The sequence below is a fragment of the Mirounga angustirostris genome, unplaced genomic scaffold, assembly GCF_029215605.1.
Source record: "Mirounga angustirostris isolate CCGP_5_RB_7025 unplaced genomic scaffold, mMirAng1.0.hap1 SCAF_7, whole genome shotgun sequence".
In the NCBI taxonomy this organism is placed as follows: Eukaryota; Metazoa; Chordata; class Mammalia; order Carnivora; family Phocidae; genus Mirounga; species Mirounga angustirostris.
The window spans coordinates 41033553-41054215 of NW_026991715.1; the positions used below are offsets into that span (position 1 = coordinate 41033553).

Consider the following 20663-nt stretch of genomic DNA (forward strand, 5'->3'; position numbering starts at 1 on the left):
TAAAATGAAGAAGGGGCAGCAGTGTATAAAATAAAATGCAAGATTAAGATAAAAAAATGTTACTTAACATTATAAAAAATGTTTGCACTGACAATGATATGTTTGAGAAGAGATCGATGGATAAAACTAGTCCATATGATGAATGTAATAAATACACTTTTACCTGCAAGGATTTTTCTGGCTTTAATTTAATTAAATCCATTCTCCTGGGTAGTAATGGAGTCCTGTACCCTACTCATCTCAGGCATCTTCAGTCTCCTGAGCTGCCTTAAAGCCTTGACATAATAAAAGGTCAAGCAGATCCTAGTAAGCATTTGTAAACTACAACAGCCCCCCATTTCGGGCTCACTCTCTTGTTTCATTTCATTGTATAAGTAGGCTAATTTGGAAATAGCTAGGGTACTTGGGAACACCTAGATTTTCAAAAAAATCCCACTTTCCTACTTAACCACCTAAAGAAGTAACCCATAATACAACATTTGAGAGAACTGTAAAATGGTGCCTGGATACTGAAGGAATGAAGACCAAATAGCAAGCAGCACTATCAAATAAAATGAATGCATTTCACCTTCCAGCTCATGTGTGCTTCCTGGGACACAAGGCACAAACATGAAAGGGATGGAGCAGAATTTCGAGAAAACTGATTTGTTTCAACATTGACTTGGCAAGATGCTGAACACAAAATAACACCTCAAGGCACCTCCCTTTCCCATCATTGTAAATTCAGGGCTCTCAAGTCACCACCCCCCCCCACCCCGGCAAAACCAATTAAAAATAAAGAAAAGAGGCAGGCTATGAATTTGCATCTGGTACTAAGATACAGATTAAATGATAGGCATCTGTCCTAATTGGTCACAATGAAACTAAGGGACAATAACAAGAATAAATCTCACATTAATCCAAATGAAGCCAATGAATAATACAAACCAGAAGCACAGTTTCAAAAATATGCAATTACCTCCGAGAATGCAAGGGCATTTATAACCCATAACTATGATTGCAGAGCACAGTATGCATATAAATATATTTAATAAATGCACTACTTATGCTAAGAAACATGTGTATATATGATATGCATATCCATAGGATATACATTTGTATGTTTACAATCACATCTACTTACTAAAAATCAAACTCCATCCAGCAAATGGTTTCTCAACAAGAGTACATTAGAATATGAAATAGAATGCTAAATTCTGAGGCCACCTTTTCTTAGCGATAAAGGAAATAAGCAAAATCACCTCGTAATTAGGCCGGGAAGCTTAAGAGGCACCAAATGGGTTTCTGAGGAAGGCCCAACCCTGTATGTGAGAGCTGCAAATTAAACGAGTCCTTTCAATAACACCCATTTCTTGTTAGCTCTTTTTCCACCCCCTGATTCTGCTGCTAAGCTTGGAAGGAAAGGAACCAAGTGGCTCAGTCTGCATTCTGAGCCAGTTCAAGATAAAATCAGAACACCATTTCTTCTCTTTTAAACGCCGCGGATGTTTTCTTACTTCTCTCTTCCTGGCAACCTTCCTCTCTCTCCATCCCCATCTCTGTCTCCACATCTTCCTCTCCTACTCCGAGGGAGTCATTGTTCAAGTGCTGGCCACAGATGTACACTCAGGTCCTTTAACCGGCAGCTAAACCAAGAAGATAGCCCCACAGTCTCCTACTCACCATGCTGAGACCCGGAGAAGCTGCTGAAAGGAGGGAAAGCTGCAAACTGAATCCATTTTCCTTGTGACCGAGTCGGATGCAGCCTCCGAACCCAACATCGGCAGCTGCTGCTGGGATTTTGTTCCCTCGCTCTCTGGTTGGCGATGGTGCGAACAGGAACCACCCTTCCAGCCTCACTAGAGCATCAGCGGTCGAGGCGGCGGGAGCAGCGGCATCACCACCTGCCTCCTCCCTCTTGGAGGATGGGGTGAGCTCGGAAGCAGCCAGGAACTTGCAGCAGACACCTCCTCCGGCTCCTCCTCTCCTGCCCCCTCCCCCAAAGCCCCACCCCTGCTGCGGTAGAGGCTGCCGGTCCCGGCCGCTGCTGGTTGTCATGGCAACGACCAATGGTGAGCCACCAGACTAAGGGGGAGGGGAGATGGGTGAAAGGAGCCGCAGGGGCTGGAGGGGAGTGAATTTTGTGCTGTTGCCCTCTGGGATGCTTTTGGTCTCTCCTACCGGGACTCGGGGTCTTTAAAAATGGGGCAAAGGTGCATGGGCACAGGAAGAGAATCATTTAAATGTAGTCCAAATCAAGACTGAAACATACAAAATAACTTAGCTATTTGTTGCACTTACTATGGTTTTCCAACAAAACCTATTAAAATTTGCCATCAGAAAAAAATAATAACAAACGGGGAAAATGATATCGAGTACTGGGAGATTATAATTACTCCAAACATGTTTGTCCTTGATGGTATCTTTTATTCAATGTCACTCAAGACTGTTAAAAAGCAAAGTAAGTGGCTGGACTTTACACTAAAGTAAGAGTCTGATTCCTTAGCACTACCCTCTGCTTGTTCTTCTCAAGTGAGTCACTTGGTCTCACTGTTTTTCCAGTTTATCCCTGAACAGGACTTGGAGGTATATGGCACTCCCCTGTGGACAAGGAAGTTGGAACAGAGGGAACAGAAATTTCTTGAGCAACCACATGGTTCTCAGGAACACCAACCAGTTGGTGGATAGTTGAAACCTTTGGAATGTCAAACTCCTGGAGTGTTGTTTCCTGCAGAAAATTCTAAGCCATTTTCATGGACGCCATTTTCATGGATGCCTTGGAGTTCCCAAGCTGGTAGTCAGGATGGTAGGTAGGAAAAAGAAAGTGAAATCAGCAGTGTTCAGAGTTCTTTGTGAGTTCTGTTTAGTTCTGTTTCTAACTATAAATTATAGATGACACTAGTATTTATCTTATGCAGTAGTTGTAAAGAGTAAATGAAATAATGCATTAATAGCCCTTGGCATGCAGTAAGTGTGTAAATAAATGTTTACTAGTAGTAGTAGTAGTAGTATACTGTAACTGCCTCTTAATTCAAGGGCTCAAGGGAATAGCATGGCAAATTCAGACAAGGCGAGAAAACAATACATGATAGATGTGTTGGTGATGATGATGGCAAAGACAGAGAGATCCTGAAAGAAGAAAAATTCTCTAAAATGTGACAGTCGAGGATATTCTAAGTCTTAAAGGACTTAGATAAATTTCCCAAATTCACACAGCTAATTAATGATATGGCCACAATGAAAACTCTGACCCTTCTAATACTAACATTTGCTCCCCGCCTAATGATCATAGTTTTCTGCCACTACTCCATGGAATGGAGATACCCTTTGTTCTTAACCTATAGGGTTATTTATAAGTTCAAATAGGATTAAGGTAATTTTCAGAGTCAGACAGCCTGGGATCCATTTCTGGTGCCAGTATTTACTATAGATATGACTTGACACACAATAATTAACTTCCCTGAACTGATGTTTTTGGAAATAATCATAGAACCTCATGGAGTCATCATGAGAACTGAACAGAATGATGTATGTAGAGCATTAACACAGTGTCTAGCACATAGTAACTGTTCAATAAATGGTAGCTATGATTATTTGTTACTCGTTCTTAAGTAACTAATATTAAAATGTAAGATTTTTTTTCCTAGATGGGGTCACTTTTGATGCCAGGGCCTTATTCTAACAAAACTAACTTGAAGATAATTAGGTGGTCAAGGAAAGGGCTGCAGTCATCCTTGGCCTTACCTCTTGGTCCTCTCCCATGGGAAGCCTGCATCCTGCTCTGTGCAGCTGGGGGCTCCTGCCTCCCCTCAGAGACTGAGCCACTACGCAGTCTGCACATACTTCCACACGAGCATCACGTAAGTGTAGTCATGCAACAGAAAGGAATGGGTTGTTTTGCTTTTTTGTGTGTGTTCTTCTCTGTATTTCACCTTCTGTTGTCTCCACAGAGATGGTCCTGTAAGTAAGCAGAAAGGAAAGCTGCAGGTTGTAGAAGCTCAGGCATGTCTGAGTGACACAACCCTCCCCACCAGCCTTGTGAGGGAGCATTTCATCTTTCACGCCAAAAGCTGACTTGGTTGGGGTGAGCCATTCCAGTTTTCTCGCCTCCCATTAACAAAGGCAGAATCAACTGGGGGAGAAAACAGTGTTTGGTGTTCAAACAATTTAGTCATTCAAATGCTCTCCCACCTTTTACTATATCCATGAAGCACTGTATTTATTATTTTATAATAGTTTTTTTTTAAATACTTAATTATTTACTATTTTATCTACTTTATTTGTTATTTTAAAATGAAATTTATCTCTGCCTTCAGTAGAATATAAATAAAAATAAGCATGGTAAAGAGAGTGTCCTCAGAGAAAGGAACTTAGAGCAAAATCATACATTTTGGGGGGCTGAAAAAGACACTAACTTTTTTTGTAATATTTTTTTATAATTTTAAAATCTCATTCCTTCTCTCCATTGCCATCTCCTCTCTAATCATGCTCTATTTTTCCATGGTATTTGTCATCTTCTATTATACTATATTATTTATTTGTGCTTCTACATATTTTGTTATCTGTTTCTCTCCACTAGAATGTAAGCTATGAAAGGGCAGGGATTTTTGTTTGCTTATGTTTTTGAACAGTCCCTGACCTTTATTAGGTGCTCCATAAATATTTGTTGAATGAATAAACCAGTAAATAAATAAAATACCAACAACTTCTGCATTGGATCATGGCTATATAAGCTATTGTTAGAATATTATTTGTCCAGTTACATATTTTTGATATTTCTCAAAATTAAAACTAAGATAATTACACAAGTTATCTTATTAGCATAATGCATATTAGCATAATGTCTATCTGATACATATTTTAAATATACATAGTTATGAAAATGGAAACGTTTGCTCATGCATATTCAAAGTCATCTAGCATATCGCCAGTAGTATGCATGGTGTTGAGAAATACTGATTTTGTTCTAAGAATGTCTTCTCCAGTAGTACTAACAGTGAGCAGACTGTCTACCTCTCCTGGGACCTTTCCAATTTTGACTTCTGGATTCTATGAGATGTCTGAAAAAGTACAGGGTGTGGGTCTTGGCTCCAAAAGTGGCATTAAATTTTCAGGAGAAACCACAGCATAATGGGAGGAAGCTGCAAAGTGTAGGCTCTGAAGACAGACTTTTTGGAATGAGTTCATGCTTCACCATTCGTTTTCTGAATGACCTTGGGCAAGCTGCTTAATTTCTGTATGCCTCAGTTCCTTCATGATATGACATGCTAGGAGTACCTACTTCATTGGGTTGTTCTGAAGATCCAAGTTATTGTTGCAAAAAGCTAACAAGTACTGGCATATAATAAACAATAGATAATATGTAGCTCACACCATTACAAATATCATTTTAAATAACTATGGTCATGCATAGCATATTATTCTGGATGTTTCCAAAACACTCAGCTCACTCAAGGTTATTCTAAGAACTTGTTATGACTGCAGACCTGCTTTCAGCAGACCATGAGGATTTCTACAGATGTTTATCTCAGAGATAGGCCAGTGTCTTGATTTCCCCAAAAAGGGGACAAAAAGGGAGAAGTCACAGTCAGAAGTGAATGTTTATTCTTTGTCTACTCTGTAAGAGGTTATTAACATATTATGTATTTACAGAGAACATTAAATGTAAGCTGTCAGGATCTTTCTGAGTTCGTTAAGAAAAAAACACATCATTTGGACCTCACTGCATATCCTTTATCAATACTACCAGTAATGGGGCACCTGGCTAGCTCAGTCGGTAGAGCATATGACTCTTGATCTCGGGGTTGTAAGTCTGGGTGTAGAGATTACTTAAAAGAAAATAAAATCTTAAAAAAAAATACTACCAGTAAGCAAAAATATTAGAACCCTCCCATGAACTCCATACTCCCAAAGCCAACATCTTATGAATTACTGCCTGCATAGTAGGTGGACACATCGGCCTTTACTCACCCTGTTCCCTGCCCCAATTCTTCAATCTTAATGATTTCTCCATCACCTCCTTTGGGTAGGCTTCAACAACGATACCAGGATTAGGATTAGAAGTGATGTTCCCATTGTCCCCTGTCACATCTTTATTGCTGCCCTCATGATGTTGAATGGCAAATAGTTTTTTCTTTGTCTTTCTTTCCTGTTTGACTGTAAGCACTTTGAGGTCAGGAATATACTGTTCATTCATTCATTTATTGCTATGCCAACCTAACAAATATTTATTGCTAGCTGCTACTGTGTGCTGTCCTAGGTGCTACAGATACAGCTGTGACTAAGACAACATGAACACGCTCTCCATGGAGCTAATAATCTAAAAGGAATGACAGACTACGTAATTAAACGTAATTAAATTATGTTGAGGGTTAAACAGAGAACCATCAGAAGTTCTGATAGCATATAAAGAGAAGATATAACTGAGCCCAAGGAAGATATTACCGGAGGGATAATAGAGTAGGGTAGGGGCAGTTGGTTTTGGAAGAAGGGAAGGAAATGTACTCAGGTGCTGAAATGTGCAAGAACTTGCAAGTTACTCACGTTTTATTTAATGTTGGTACCTAGCACAGTATCTGTGCATATTATGGGCACTTAGGTGTTTGTTGAAAGAATTTGCCTCCTTCCCCCGCAACCGCTCACACACATAAGCACACAACTTCTTTCCATCATGTTTTTTTTCTGTTAATTTATTTGAAGAGTTAGAGTTTGTCAATAGCTAAGGAGCTGACAGGCTGTGTGCGATGAGAAGGAATGATGGGAGGCCGAAAGATTAACTGTTTCTACTGTAGAAAAAGAGGTGTAATGCTAACAGTGACCACTGTTCCAGTACAGATTTATTGAGTAAGATTTACATGATAATACAAACTTTTGCTCTGATATTGAAACGTGAGATAGTTTTTCCCTTTCAGGTCCAGGGCAGTTGTATATTACCCAGTGGCAGACAACACATGGACTTAGGTTACCAGCAAATCAGGGACACCAAAGAAATGAGAAAAGTTCCATTTCAGTGGCCTTTTCCAAGATTTTGCAATCAGAAAATCTACAAATAAGTTGGTTTGATTTCAGAATATATGCAAGTTTCATTTTAATTTTAGCATAGTTTTTACTTTTAATTGTCTATGGGAGGCACCATAATTTCTGTAATTCTTACAGTGCCTAGTAACTCAAAACATCTTATTACACACAGCACTGAGTGGAGAACATGAGCTACATAACACAAAAAGCACATGCATCCCAGAGTGAACTGTCATGATGGAGCTTACAGTCTAGTAGGTGGGGCAGCCAAAGAACAAGAAAACAAACCACTAAAATAATAGGAAATTTTCATGGGGTTCCTGGGTGGCTCAGGCAATTAAGCATCCAGCTTTTGATTTTGCTCAGGTCATGATCTCAGGGTCCTGGGATCAACTCCCACCTCAGGCTCTGCACTCAGTGTGGAGTCTACTTGAGATTCTCTCTCTCCCTCTGCCCCTCCCCCCACTCGTGGGCACACACTCTCTCTCTCTCAAAATAAATAAATAAAATCTTTTTAAAAAATAGCAAATTTTCACAAGTGCTATGAAGCAATGAACCAGAGAGGAAGATAAGGAATGGGGGTGGGGAGAATGGGCATGACTCACTATGGAGGCGGCATTTAAACTGAGAAATGAAGTATGGATTATGGCAGTTATGTAGGAGCTGAGAAAAGAGAGGTTCACATGGAAGGATGAGCTCCGAGGAGAGAGAAAGTCAGGAATAAGAAATACTTTTGAAGGTCAGTATAGCTGGAAATGGTGAGCGTGGTAGAAAGTGGCAAGAAGGGAAGCTGGGAAGGCGGCAGGAACCAAATTATGCAGCACCTTGTAGCCCACTGTCAGGTAATTGGGAGTTTTTTTGTAAATGTAGTGAAGAGCCATTGAAGATTTTAAATTCGGTTTAAAGTATTGTGGGGAAGGAATTGGTAGTGGGTAAAAGTGGATGCCATTAGGGTGCTGTGGACATCTAGGCTGGAGGTGATATTGGTTATATGAGGTAGTATCAGTGGATATAGAAAAAATTAAACTATTTTGAATGAATACATTTGAGAGGTGGCACTGTGAGGACTTGCTGGTGGATTGGATGCTGGAGCTGAAGGAGAGGGAGATAGCAAGATCGTTTCTAAGTAGACAGCCAACTCTTCCATTTCAGAGGTCACGCTGGTCCCTTCTATAGGGAGGAAAGGCCTCAGCATTCTCACTCTGGGAAACTGTGGGGAAACATGAAGGGTTCTAAGTGCCCCACTTTCAGGGACCTTTCCTCCCTTCCTCCCCAGGCCTAGCGCTCTATAGAATTAGGCATTAACCACCAGTCCCTGCGCTGGACAAGTCACTGATGAGCTCATGGCAATGGAAGCAACTTGGCTGAGAAGGGTAGATGAGGCCTGGAAGAATACCATAATTTTGATTCAGAAAATCCCCCAGATCTGGAGAAGTGGATTGCCATCAAGAAACGGCCTTCCTGGGGAACCCTCCTACACTGTTGATGGGAATGCAAGCTGGTGCAGCCACTCTGGAAAACAGTATGGAGGTTCCTCAAAAAGCTGAAAACAGAGCTACCCTACAACCCAGCAATTGCACTACTGGGTATTTACCCCAAAGATACAAATGTAGGGATCTGAAGGGGCCTCTGCACCCCAGTGTTTATAGCAGCAATGTCCACCACAATGGCCAAACTCTGGAAAGAGCCTGGATGTCCATCAACAGATGAATGGATAAAGAAGATGTGGTATATATATACATTGGAATACTACTCAGCCATCGAAAAATTTGAAATCTTGCCATTTGCAACAATGTGGATGGAACTAGAGGGTATTATGCTAAGCAAAATAAGTCAATCAGAGAAAGACAAGTATCATATGATCTCACTGATATGAGGAATTTGAAAAACAAGACAGAGGATCATAGGGAAAGGGAGGAGAAAATGAAACAAGACAAAACCAGAGAGGGAAACAAACCATAAGAGACTCTTAATCTCAGGAAACAAACTAAGGGTTGCTGGAGGGGAGGAGGGATGGGAAGGATGGGGTGGCTGGGTGATGGACACTGGGAAGGGTATGTGCTATGGTGAGCACTGTGAATTGTGTAAGAGTGATGACAAACCTGTACCCCTGATACAAATAATACATTATATGTTAATTTAAAAAAAAAAGAAATTTGAATTAAAAAAGAAAGAAAGAAAGAAATGGCCTTCCTCTGATGCCTGGGTGGCTCAGTCGATTAAACGTTTAAACATCTGCCTTTGGCTCAGGGATCAAGTCCTGCATCTGGCTCCTTGCTCAGCAGGGAGCCCACTTCTCCCTCTACCTGCCACTCCCCCTGCTTGTGCGTGCCCACATTCTCTCGCTCTCTGATAAAAAAATAAATAAAAACTTAAAAAAAAAAAAAAAAGAAAAGAAATGGCCTTCCTCTACTCTGAGCCTCCTGAACATCTAAACCATATTCTCTACCACAACTAGTTTGGCTTCTTCCTGGGTTACAGTCCCAAGCCTGCCACCTTCTAACCGTGAGACCCTGTAACCATATCCTCCCTCAGCCTCAATGTCCTCCTCTACGAAGCCAGGGTAGAAATCGCCTTTGCCTACTAAATGAAGATCTAAATGAATTATGTTTATAAAAACCTTAGCACATGACTGGCATGTAGACAGGTCTCTGTGAGTTCTAGCTGTTCTGTTATACCCAACCCCATATCTGAACCTTTCTTATGAAAGCCTTTATAGCCCCAAACATTTGCCTACCGATCTCAAATTTTAGAAAATGTTTCCTCCCACCTCCAACTCCCCCCAAATTATCTTTTAGATATCTCAAACAGAACTTACTTTCATCTGGCAGGTATGCTAGGGGCAGAGGCACTGAAAAGAGAAAAGGGTTGTCTATAAGTGGAGTTTACAGACTGCCTGGTCTGTCTCATATTTATGAGCCAACTTTCTTTAAATATTTACATTTTATTACTATTCGATTTGTTTCTTACAGTTGATCTGAAGTGTGAAATTAGGAGCCTGGAGCTTGCTAACACTTCCATGTTAGAAAAATGCACAGGGAAGGAATTTGAGTTCTGTGGGTTCCCCGCACTCCCACACCGAGGACAACAAAACCTTGTGAGGAAATCTTCGAGATGTCTGTGTCTGCCCACTGCCTCCTCCTGAGGCACTCTTGCTTAACAGGCCCCTAGTTCTAGCCCATGGTGCAAGCTAAGGGGCCTTTCAAAGCTAAAGAGCCAGAGACTCCCATTATGGACCAAGTGGCTTGATTCTAGAATAGGGATGTTGGAGGGGAGGCTAGGTCAAACCCAGAGAGGGGGAGCTCAATTTTGGGAAAGCCACTTTCCTACTTTTAACTCTTTTAAGCCTCTTTTCTTTTATCTTAATTCCAAATTCCTTCACTTTTCTCAGCATCTGTTTCTCCTTATAATAAACTTTTGTCTTTAACAAAACCCAAACCATCTCTCAAATAAATCTGTAAATCACTTAACTCTTGTTGATGTCTAGTTTTAAAATGATAAAATTGGGACCCTCAGGCAAATGTAAAATGTACACATCAATGATTTTATTTTAATTATCTAATTAATCAGAGGACCTATAAGATGCTAAAGCTGGGCCAAAGAGCATTTGAAAAGCTAGATATTTATAGGTAAAACAGAAATGAGAGGACAAGAGTGGTTTTACTTATGCAGTCTCATGTGAACTTTAAGCCTTGAGATACAAATGTATCCACAGGATTAATCTTTATGACCCTGAATAAACTATGCTTCTGGTCAATCTTTTGTAGGTCATACTAGCCAGCCGTGTACCACCTGAATCAACAGATGAAATGAATATTAATCTCTTGTCCCGGGAAGAGACTTCACACAGGATGTTAAGGGCACAGTGGTCTGATACTAAAGTCAAAGAAATGGAATGTCATACTCTTTCCCCTAACCTTCCTAGGTCTTATCAGATGATTTTTTAACTTCATCAACTGGATCACAACATGCCAAGGACAACAAAACCTTTTAAGGAAATCTTCGAGATGTCTTGTCTGCCCACTGCCTCCTCCTGGCAAAGTTAAATTTGGGGGTTCTCATTTCATGCAATGTCTTCATCTCTCACAAAATCCTCCCATTTTATAACCATATTTATGGCAGAGAGATAAATAACAGAAACTATAGGATGAAAAAGGAGAATGGGTGAAAACAATGTTTCCAGGTGGAACATAGCCCTGGGCCTTACATCAGCCTGGACCTCACCACAATGGGGGTTAGGGGTGCGTTAGGGTTGGAGGGGGGTGGTGTCAGCTCTTCTGTATTTTGTGTGGAAACTGTAAGATCCATCCTACTCAACACTTCCGCACACTGGGGCCCAACTAGTCTTGCTTTGCCAACTCTTCTAAAGGAGGCAGAGAAAATTGTTCTAACCTCACTGAAAGAGCTTTACATGGAGAGAAAAGAGCTTTCCCCTTCCCTAAAAGAGCATAAGGCAGAGGTGCGAGTGAACCCTCCCTACTTTGAAAGGAACTGCTAAGCATGTCTGCCTGACAAGGATGGTGGGCATCGGTGGGCAGGGTGAACTGGTCCACTACCACTCCATGGAGGAGACGTGGCCTTGTGCAGAGCAGTGGGAAGCATAGCAGACCACATGCTAGAAGCATCTAGAAGCAGCAGGGTCTGTGTGTTTAGTGACACCAAGGAAGACCTAGTTGTGAGAAGGGAAGACCAGAAGCTGCTTGATTCTTGAGCTCACATACTAATCCTTTTGGTGACTTAGAGAGAAATATTGAAACAGAAGATATGGAGGGCTTAGGGAGTGTATTTGGCAGGAATGTGACCTACCTTTCAGTGTGAGTATGTCAGGGCTCATTCATTCACCCAGGCAGGTCAGGGTTCAGGATCTCTTGGTTATACAATAAGCAGCTATTTTTAGGTTTCATCTCCAACCCCTCATATCCTCCTTGCAGTCAGGTAAACTGAGAGTGAGCTACAGACACGCAGTGCAGCACCATGCTATGTCCCCATCATTTGTCTGATTTTTCATGCTTCCTCACCTCCATAATACAGTGAGGTAGGACAGGGGTAGAAAAACAGATTTTTACTCAGAGAAGTTGCTCATGCCCAAACCACCTATTAATTTCACTGTTTGTCTTCATAAAAAAGAATTTCTTGAAGGCACAGGAAGAAGAGAAGGATTTTTGCTTCATGAGTTTCCCTTGATTTGTCTAGTGTGGTCTGGCAGAGGCCTTCATAGCCCAGAGTCAATGTGAGAAATCAAGCCAAGAGAAAGGACATTATGCCTCTCCTGTTCCATAGAACTGTAAGTTCTGTGGCCCCTACTTCTCTAGCGCCCCTTCCAATGGAAGGTCCTCTTAGGAAGCCTGCCACAAATGCAATCCCAGTTCCCCATAGAGTTCTGATAGCCACGCTTGGGGGCATTACAGTCAGTCCATGGGTTTTACACCTCAGAGAACCCCTGAGGGTCACTTACATCATCCCAATTCTAGGTAGATTTAGATTTTACATTAATATTATGGAAAATTGGGCCAGACCCTTTTCCCAAGTTTTGGGTGTTTGGCCTTCAATATGAGAGCAGAGGATCAGTGGTAGAATCAAGACTGTATTACTGTTAGACCATCCTCATATCTTGTGAAAGGGTTATGCATTAGAATGCCATGAATAGTGAATTTCAGACTACTGTATCGTCTGAGATGAGGCTTTAAAAGTCACTATAGAAGGAGAAAATTAAAACTGAATGAGAAAAATGTCCCTCTTTCTACATCTCCAAACAGCTCAATTTCCAAGCCTTCTTTATTTTATCCATAGTCACTGAGTAACTGTGGAGACCCGGACAGGAGGAATAGATCACACTGCTTCATGATTATTTTTGCTAGATTCCCAGCAAGCTTTAATCTGCCTTTGTAACATGGGACAATTTTTAAATACAAGAGCAAAAGGAGATGTGGCATATTGAACTTCATACAAATTCCTCTGTAACTTTTTTTTTAAGATTTTATTTATTTATTTGAGAGAGAGAGGGTGCACAAGCAGGGGGCACAGCAGAGGGAGAGGGAGAAGCAGGCTCCCCACTGAGCAGGGAGCCCAATGTAGGACTCGATCCCAGGACCCCAGGATCATGACCTAAGCTGAAAGCAGTCACTTAGCCAACTGAGCCATGCAGGAGTCCTCCTCTGTAATTCTTCAGATTTGTCTAGCCTTCATAATTGAGAGTAGAACTTTATACTTTCTTTTGATACAGTGGAATGACTAGTGACTATCTGGTTTTAATACTTAATTACTTTGGATTAAAACACCTACTGTGAATCAGAGGTGATGAAGCTCCTAATATTTTCTCCATTTTCCAACCACTTTTACTTTGGCCCTAAGACATAATAGCATGAAGATGTCAAAGAGGAAGAGCAAAGTGTTTTATGTCATGTAATGCCCTAATTTCCCAGAATTTTCTGGAAAATGACCTGGGTCTGACTTATGCAGAGATCTGTACAGAGATATTTTAGAACAAGTGTAGGTTTGTTTCCTATATCTTCCCTGAAGGAGAAGTCTTCATTTCCCAGACCTCAGTATGGGATATAATGCCAGAAAGAATATTTTATGTCTAACTGTGGCCCCTGTGACCTAAATTAGACTAAGTCAAAGGCCTGGCCTTTTGTAGGTCATCATGACAATCTTTGTTATCTCTTGAGCCAAAGGTTGGAATGAGTATTAGTTTGTGAGCCTCAGTTCCTCAGATCAACCTGGGTAAGTCTCTATAATCAGGATTTTAGGAGCAAGTGATATGAGACCAAGAAAAAAGAGCTTCATACTTGGCTACAAACATCTCCTGGGCTCCCCAGATTTCTTTAATCTAAGCTTTAGCTAACAGAGCACCAAATAACTGTTTCATCCATTGTCCTCAATTCTCTTCCATCCCTTCTTCCATTCTGCTCCCTATTCTCAGGTCAGACAGATTCATGTATAAAATGGCAGATGAGAAAATGGTTGAGACTGAAAACTCCAAGTACATGATGGCAATTTTTTAGTCCAGAGCTTGGTCTGGGAGACCAAACTTGGGAGAGGATTCCTGATGCTGTTTCTCTTCTTTTCTTCCAAGACATATTGGAATAAAGAGCCACCAGCATTCCTAGTGTCCTGTAGTAGGGCATCTCCCCTCCACCTTCACTGCTCAATAGAGAAGTGACTCCATAGCTGTTATCAAGGTCCCTGCAAGACCCTTAGTCTTTCTGGCTGTGCATGGCAGCTGCAATTGGAAACCAGAAATGTACCTTTCCTTCTCCAGTGAAAAGCCTTCTTCACTGAAACACATCTTGCTTAACTCCTCCTCCAGTCTTGGCTTGATTAGAAATTCATCAATAAAATATTGAATCTCACCCTGCCCCAGGATGATCTCCAGAACTTGTTCAGTCTAACCATAAAGACCAGGATCTTTTCAGTCATGCCTTCTGGCAGGACCTCATATGAACTATGGAGTGGTCATGGATCTATCCTGTGTCCTACGCCACTAAACAGTCTGGGATTGGTTTTCACACATACACTCTGGTGAACAAATTTGCCATGGCAGAATCAAGTGGAATATAGCTTCATGCTGTCTTTTTTAAAAGATTTTATTTTATTTTATTTTATTTTATTTTATTTTATTTTATTTTATTTATTTACTTGAGAGAGGTGGGGAAGGGATAGAGCACAAGCAGGGGGAGCAGCTGAGGGAGAAGCAGGCTCCCCACTGAGCAGGGAGACCGATGCTGGGCTCGATCCCAGGACCCTGGGATCATGACCTGAGCTGAAGGCAAATGCTTAACTGACTGAGCCACCCAGGCATCCCTCGTGCTAACTGTCTTATCCTATTTCTCCTTTCAGTCACTGTACTCTGGCCAAGAATCTTAGCACTGAGGGCAGACAAAGAGGAGTAATACAACCCTTTGCTTTATGTCATATACTCATCTTCCCAATATTCCTTTCTACTCTCAATTGTCTTTGTTTTTATGTGCTGCCTTTAAAGCCAAAAGAGAGGATTTTTTTTTCACTGAGGTATTCCTGAGGACTCCAGAATCAGCAGAAGTCTTAATAATCCAAGTCTAATATCAGGGAAAGCCTTTCAGACAGGGCTTCATAAACCTCCTATAATTTGTGCTCTGATTTACATTGGCCCTTCTTATGTCTCCCATATACAAGGGGATATAGGTAGACAGAGATTACTGGGAAAGAGATTACCTAGCCTGTCTTGTCCTAAAAGCTGTAAGCAGAACTTCAGTCATAGACAGCTACAACAAGGGGAGTCCTTTGGAGACATGTAACCACCCTGTGCCTCCAGGCTGGGACAGAGCATACACTTTTTTTTTTTTAAGATTTTTATTTTTAAGTAATCTCTACACCCAACGTGGGGCTCGAATTCATAACCCCAAGATAAAGAGGCACATGCTCCACAGATCGGGACAGCCAGGTGTCCCCAAGGCATACACTTTTAAGTGGCATAATGACCATTGCCCCTTCCTAGATCTTTGTGAGTCTGGCCTTTATGACCAGAACACACCATTGGAAACTATCTTATGAAATCAGATTATTATAAAAACAACTTTTGTTGATGAGGTTGTGGTGAAACAGACACTCATAGATTGCTTGTGTGAATGCATATTGATAGTGAGATGCAGGGGGCGGGGGGGGGTGGGGTGGAGAGGGCCTAGCAGTAATGACACACCAGTATCCAAATCATGATTTCTAAATATCATTAAAAGAAAAAAAGCCAGGGATCCTTGGGGAAGTGGCTGATTCTGGGGCTGGGGCGGTAAAGTACAAAATGAGCTGGAACATCTTGCCATCCCAGAAAATAAAGAAGTACTCAAAGAATGATGGGACACTTCAAAAGTCAAAGGAGACAATTTGAAAGGGCTGCCATTAGCACAGTATGGGAAAGTTGGAACATAAAAGTGAATGATAGTAGTAATGGAATACAATCCATACAATAAAGTTAGAATCCATGTTTCCATACTATTATAAACATATAAATAAAGTGGAATAATAGGGAAGTAGGGAAAGCTCTTTCTTATAGTAGAATGCCAACTGATAACTATACAGAGAATGATTGACCCATCATTTGGCAAATTGCCATTTAGCAAACATCATAACAGTATGTTTAGGCATGAACCATAAGTGGATCCTAAAACTAGTAAGTGCAAGTTTGATGAGGAAGAGGATATTTACAGAGTCTCCAACTATCTCCCCACAAGATCCCTATTAATTACAAAAGGCAAAATAGTGACTTTACAGTGAAGAAAGCTAAGCTGGTTCACATCTCTTTAATCAAGTGATTACAGTTAAAAGTCCCAAGAGGAGGACAAATAGAAATCACGTGCCTCTTTAACATGACTCACTGAAAAGAATGCAGCATCACTTTATGATGGTATTTCTGCTCAAGTACATTATGTAGCAATTCTAACCCATTAAGAAACAGCAGACAAACCCAAACAGAGATATTCCACAAAATAACTGACTTGCACTCTTCAAAAATGTCAAGGTAATAAACAAGGTAATAGAACTGAGAAAATCTTCTAGATTAAAGAAGACCAGAGACATGATAATTATTAAATGCTGTGGAATCTTGGACTGGATCCTGGGGAACCAAAACAAAATAAAACAATTGCCATAAAAGACATTAATGGAATAATTGGCAATATCTGAATGAGGTATATAGATTAGAAAGAATTCTATTAATGTTAATTTCCTGATTTTGATAATTGAACTCTCGTTATGAAAGAAATTGTCCTTATTTTTAGAAAATATGCACAGAAGTATTTAGGGGAAAGAACATGATGTCTGGAACTTATCTCTGTAAGTTTTCTTTTTCCTCCCCCTCTTTCTCCTCTGATTCTTTCTACCCTTCTCCTCCCCCCCTTCCTCTTCTCTTCCTCCCAGTGTTGCTGGAGTGATGCTCACAAGAACCTCAAGTACACAGGATGCAAATGGAAAAAAACAAGTCCCTTCTCTCTCCTACAATCTCCTAGTCTCCCTCTAGCACTCCCCAGTTGGCAGAATTGGCAGAATTGGCTGATTGGTCAAGCAGCAATGGGATTTGCATAGTCCCAGCCCTAATATCACAAATCAAAAGTATTGAAGGGTGAAGACAAGGTGTGAGAGACAGTGCTTCCTTGTCTCTTAAGCTTTCAGAACTTTGTGGGAGGTGTCTTCATGATTTATACTTCAGTGTAAGAGACAGTCTTGGAGGGGGACCTTCATGTTGCTGCTTAAGTAGGCAGAACTCTCACTTATAAGCGCTCAAAATTCCTAGTGTCCTTTCTTAGAAGGGACACTTTCATCCCATAGGAAGTGAGCTATATGCTTTATTCTTGTGGTGTGAAGTTTCTATAAAATTCTCAAGTTTTTCACAGCACTAGAGAATCAAGAATCAAGCTCCTTCTCCAGGGAAGACTGTTTAGAAATCATCTACTTCTTTTCTCCAGACTGTATTAGATGTAAGATCCTTCCATTGCATATTGAGTGTCTCTCCCTCCCAATAGCATAACCAAGTCTCTCCAAATTTGACCTTCAAGGCTGAGATGCTTATTTATTATTTTTTAAATAAATGATGCCTTCTGGAAGAATATCATCAAGTTATAAATCAGCAAACTGTGTGGTGTGCTCTGTTTAATACCAAAGAATTGAGGTGGGCTTTTATAGGTACAGTTTGACAGCAAATTCAGCAATGCAGAATTGAGAAGGATAAAGCTTCATATTGCATCTTCTATTGTGCTCCCTTATTCCCAAGGATTTTCCCCATTGTCTCAAGCCCTGACGTGTAGAGAAGAGTGGCAAGAAAGAACAGGATTCTGTGCGTCAGGTAATGTCTTTATTCCTTGAGATTCTCACCTACTTTATAGCCATGCTTAATGGCAGAGAAATGCAGTCAGGAGACATCAGGGGAAGGGATTGCTTCTTGCAACCTCTGCTAAGTCTGTCAGATCTGTCTAGGAGGGGTCTTCATGCCCTGGTTATTAGCATGAGAGACCCAGTCTGTGAATACTTTAAGAAGGTATACATGTCCAGGTTTTCTGTTGCTCAATTAAAAGAAAGCAAATTATCCTGTCAGAGCCTGATACACCATTATTGTGGTTGCCGTTGTCTCCCAGGTTTTCATTCAGGTTTCGTCACTGCACCATGGGTAGCCATGACAAGTTGGAGTCCCCAAAGTTAGACAGGGACACTTAGAAATTGTCTAATTCTACCCCTTCCTCCCGGGACGGGCTAAATTTAACTCCTTAGAATGAACACAAAGTCTTTTACGATGAAACCTTGGAAATGCTTTAACAGTCAGAATGATGGGAAGGGATTAACTGAATGTCAGAGAAATGAAGATTCATACTCTATATCCTAAACTATTCTGCATTCTCCCAGACTACTTCACTCTGGTTATAGTGCTGCATCTTAGTGAACAAGAAGGGGCAAGGGAAGGATTATTTTCATTTCCCAGAATTTCCTGTACTTTGGCTTCATGGACTGAGAGGATGTCAAAAAAGGATGGTTTCATGCAGGTTTTTCTTATTCCCCAATGGCTAAGAAGGGTCTTTATAGGCCAGTAAAAAAAAAAAAAAAAATTCTGGAAAGGGACTTTATCTTCTGTCACCCACAAATAAGTGAACTCTCCAGGGTCTCTGCTCTACTGTCCCTTCGAAGGGCCTCAACTCCTGGACAGTTCCTGTAGGTCATAGCCTTGTGTGGGCAACAAATCAACTCAAGTGAAAGCAGCAGGAATGAAGTTTTCTGTGTACTCCCAGTGCATACTCTCCATTCTCCCTCGGCTCTTAGTTTCAGCATGGATGGAATCAGAGAAGTATAACAGAAGGCTGGGTTTTATGTCAGACCCCTTTACTCTGTTATTTCTGTCCTTCCTTTGTGGTGGGGATCTGGTATAGGTAGGCCTAGGAGAACAAGGAAAGGAGAAGCCTCATAAAGCCACTTAGGAGCTCTCCAGCACTGTTGGGTGTTGTCTGTGGGGCCCAGAGCATATCTGAGAAGCCAGGATGGAGGGTGAGACTTGAGTCCAATGGGACACTCATTTCTATGCCCCTCTCACTTATGTCCCTGGTATTCCTTCAAGGAATGAGTCTTCTAGTCCTTCCTCTCTCCCTCCCTCCCTCTCTCCTTCCTTCTTTCCTTCCTTCCCTCCTTTCTTTTTTTTTAAAAAAGATTTTATTTATTTATTTATTTATTTGACAGAGAGAGAAGGAACACAAGCAGGGGGAGCGGGAGAGGGAGAAGCAGGTTTCCCACGGAGCAGGGAGCCCAATGCGGGGCTCGATCCCAGGACCCTGGGATCATGACCTGAGCCGAAGGCAGATGCTTCACGACTGAACCACCCAGGCGCCCCCCCTCCTTTCTTTCTTAAGAAAGCTCTACACCCACTGTGGGGCTTGAACTCATGACCCTGACATCAAGAGTCGCATGCTTCACCGATTGAGCCAGCCAGGTGCCCCCTTCTAGTTATTTCTTCATTAATTTAGGGAGGGCTTACTATTTGTCAGGAAAGTGAGATGTAAAACAAATCAATCAATATACCCCGAAAATTCCAGCTGAATCCCTAAAATCAGTTGCTGTTATTGCTTATCTTCTTTCCTCTCAGTCTTCACAGCTAAACCACTTGAAGCATCACCTGCACTAGAGGCTGGAGTTAAGGGTTCTCCCTGGAGGTAATTTATAAAGTGCTCTGGGCCCCTCCCTCCCAGCCGTCCTTCTGGGCCAATCAAATGTCCCCTTTATAGAGCTGCCCTGAATAGCCTTCCCGCATCAAGGAGAAACCCTGAGAAGCTGACACTGAAAACATGTTTATGCTTCATTTCCTTCTGTTCTTCCTCTCTCAGAAAACTAACATTTCACAATATGTCTCTGAATCCAGACATTTATAATTCATTTGATTTCTATCATGACATGACAATGTATTCCTTGTCCTTTCTCTCCTCTTCTCTGGACCCTTGTAGTCTAGCTCATGTTTTCTTAAGCTTTGAGATGCATTGTAAACCCTATTCCCATGTCAATGCCTAGTGGAATATTTAGATTTAATGCTGTGCCCCGAGTTGAGTTCCTATTTCCCCAAGAATTTCTACCAGACCTCTTGGTTGCACTCAGGGATATACTCTAACTACACTGAAATCACAAAATGTTTAATCAGGAGGTGCCTTTATAGGCATCTATTATCCCCTCCTCTGCCCAAAGACTGGACTAATATTAAATATGGGGACACCTGAAAGCTTTATGTGTAACTATTTATCTTGCTTAAATCAGCCCAGGGTTTGGTATCATCAGGAGAAATTTCTTTAATTCACTTTCTAAGGCTCTGGAATAAACAGGGCCCTAAATATTATGGAAAAGCCCCTTCTCCTTCAGAGTTTCTTTCCTCTTATGTGTTGACTCTCCCGAAATGATAAAGCCAGCCAGTAAAAGACTGAATAAAGAAAATGCACACTTAGTTTACAGGAAATGAGTAAAGCAGGAGCTAGAAGAGGTAGGAAATGAAATACTGTCTCCTCCGCTGGACTCCTGAGGTCCTGCTCCATGGCTCTCGCATGACACAAGGGCTCAGTTGAGCTGAATGGCTGGGGGATTTTCTTAGCCCTGTACCCAGTCCAGTACCAATTTTCATTGTTGATCAATTTTATGATGTAGTTATTCTTCAAGGAAGTACATTTCAAATGCCCTAT

At 41.3% G+C, this 20663-nt stretch overlaps 1 protein-coding gene across 1 annotated transcript in view; it reads right to left on the reverse strand.

Moving 5' to 3' along the window:
- Nucleotides 1–1914, reverse strand: part of JAKMIP2 (janus kinase and microtubule interacting protein 2) — a 161550-nt gene extending 159636 nt beyond the window's left edge. The window contains exon 1 of the mRNA XM_054511997.2: nt 1663–1914. The gene's annotated coding sequence lies outside the window, so the exon portion shown is untranslated. The remainder of the gene's footprint in view (nt 1–1662) is intronic.
- Nucleotides 1915–20663: the final 18749 nt, after the last annotated feature.